General features: G+C 43.4%; 1 protein-coding gene across 4 annotated transcripts in view; it reads right to left on the reverse strand.

Annotated features, from left to right (window-relative positions):
- Positions 1-2762, reverse strand: part of IQGAP2 (IQ motif containing GTPase activating protein 2) — a 236998-nt gene that overhangs the window by 19438 nt on the left and 214798 nt on the right. The window lies entirely within an intron of this gene.

Consider the following 2762-nt stretch of genomic DNA (forward strand, 5'->3'; position numbering starts at 1 on the left):
TATTTAAAGTTATTTAATCTACAGAGAGTCTAAGGACTCTTCTGAGCAGCCCCAACTACACAGAGATGCACAATTATAATACAGGCATCGTAATATATAACTTTCGCTGAATTATCTATGCATTTCAGTATTGTAAACACAAGGAAAAAAACCTGAGCCAGATGGATCAGGGAATGCAGTGCTTCATGAGAGATTGTGAGACATGGGAGGAAGCCTGAAGACATCCATCTCCCAAGATGCAATGGGAAAGCAGAAGGCTGCTTAGGCTGCTTGTGTTCAAGGAGTGCTGGGGAACCAAATTATATATATTTATTTAACTACAATTTATTATTATTATATTATACAGGATTTATATAGCGCCAATAGTTTGCACAGCGCTTAACAATATAAGGAAGACATTACAGTCACAATACAATTTAAGACAAGATGGTAAGGAGGGCCCTGCCCGTGAGGGCTTACAATCTAAAAGGGAGGGGCAAGTGATACATGAGGAGGTAGCTGCGTGGGGATGATTGTTTGAGAAAGTGATTGTTCAGTGGTTAGGGTGAGGTGGGATAGGCTTCCCTGAAGAGATGAGTCTTAAGGGATCGCCTAAAGGCAGTCAGTGTGGGAGATAGACGGACAGGTTGGGGTAGAGAGTTCCATAGAATGGGAGACACTCTAGTGAAGTCCTGGAGGCGAGCATGGGAGGAGTTGATGACGGAGCTGGAAAGCAGGAGGTCTTGTGAAGAGCGGAGGGGACGGTTAGGGTAATACTTTGAGACCAGGTTGGAGATATAGCCGGGGCCAGAGTTGTGGATGGCTTTGTACGCGGTTGTTAATATTTTGAATTTTATCCTTTGGGCTATAGGAAGCCAGTGCAGGGATTGACAGAGGGGGGTTGCAGACACTGAGCGGTTGGTTAGGTGGATGAGTCTAGCAGCTGCATTCATGATAGACTGAAGGGGGGATAGCCTGTGTAGAGGTAGGCCAATGAGGAGGGAGTTGCAATAGTCAAGACGAGAGATAACAAGGGAGTGGATGAGTAATTTTGCGGTTTCTTTGGTGAGGAAGGGGCGTATTTTGGAGATGTTACGAAGGTGAAGGCGGCAGGATTTGGATAGTGATTGGATGTGGGGAAGAAAGGTGAGGTCCGAGTCAAGGATGACACCTAGGACCTTGGCATGGGGGGAGGGCTGGATAGTTGTGTTAACAATCTCAAGGGAAAAGTTGGGGGAAGGTGCACGGGCAGGAGGAAATATCAAGAGCTCAGTTTTTGAAAGGTTGAGTTTTAAGAAGTGTTGCGACATCCAGATAGATATGTCAGTTAGTAGATTAGTGACACGCAAGGACACTGAGGGGGAGAGTTGCGGAGTAGAGAGATAGATTTGAGTGTCATCGGCATAGAGATGGTATTGGAAGCCATGTGAGGTTATTAACTGACCAAGAGAGGAGGTGTAGATAGAGAAGAGAAGGGGTCCAAGGACAGAGCCTTGGGGGACCCCTACAGAAAGAGGAAGAGGAGGGGAGGAGTTAGATTTGTAGGTGACACTAAAGGAGCGCTTGGACAGGTAAGAGGAGAACCATGAGAGAGCAGAGTCTTGTAGGCCAAGCGAGTGGAGTTTTTTGAGGAAATTTACAATAAAATATTCCTCTGCACAATCAACTGCATTAATGGCTATGTTATGGGGCCAGCCATGGGATTGTGCATGTTTACCTTTAAGTGAATATGAGGTCCATGATTTCTAGTGCCTTCTTAGAATTTAATAGGTGTAGTTTATGACAACTCTGCAGTACATTCCACAATGTAATCACAGCAGTAAATCAGGGACCAGGTGGTGGTGACTAGTCATACAGTAAATTACCAGTACAGAAATACAGACAAAATACTACCAGAATCTGGAGACGCACAATATATTTAGGCAATTCTGTCTGTATAAAGAAGTGCAGATTGTGTAATTTGATCCAAACAAAGTGCCTGTCCCACTTTCTAAAGTTTTTGCAGTAAGAATTCTAAAATCATTTTCCTTTCTCACATATTCTACACACAAAATATATGTACATGTACTGTATATACACTGATCAGCCATAACATTATGACAACCTGCCTAATATTGAGAAGACCCCCCTTTTGCCGCCAGAACACCCCGGACCCATCGAGGCATGGACTCCACTAGACCTCTGAATATATACTGTGCTTATCTGGCACCAAGCTGTCAGTAGCACATCCTTTAAGTGCTGTAAGTTGCAAGACAAGAAATCCTTTGCTCCCCACGTGCATTAATGAGCTTGGCTGCCCATGACCCTGTCTCTGGTTCACGGTTTTCCTTCCTTGGACCAATTTTAAGAGAACCTGACCACTGCAGACCAGTAACATTCCACAAGAGCTGCAGTTTTGGAGTTGCTCCGACGTCTAGCCATCACAATTTAGCTCTTGTCGAATTCACTTAAATCCTTACACTTACCTTTTTTTCTGCTTCCAACACATCAACTTCAGGGACAAAATGTTTACTTGCAGCCTAATATATGCCACCCACTTCCAGGTGCCATTGTAACAAGATAATGAATGTTATTCACATCACCTCTCAGTGGTCATAATATTACATGATCTGTAACCCAATAAATATTTTTTTTAATCTAAAAAGTACGTCATTTTTTCAGAAGTTCTCCTGGGATTGGAACAAGCATCCCTAAGGCTGGGTTTACACCTGGGCGTTCCAAATACAAGCGTTTTATGCTCGTTTTTTGCACGTTTGAAAACACGTTTTTTTTTTTGTTTATGA

The sequence above is a fragment of the Nanorana parkeri genome, unplaced genomic scaffold (assembly GCF_000935625.1).
Source record: "Nanorana parkeri isolate BGI_ZX_2015 unplaced genomic scaffold, ASM93562v1 scaffold964, whole genome shotgun sequence".
NCBI classification, from domain to species: Eukaryota; Metazoa; Chordata; class Amphibia; order Anura; family Dicroglossidae; genus Nanorana; species Nanorana parkeri.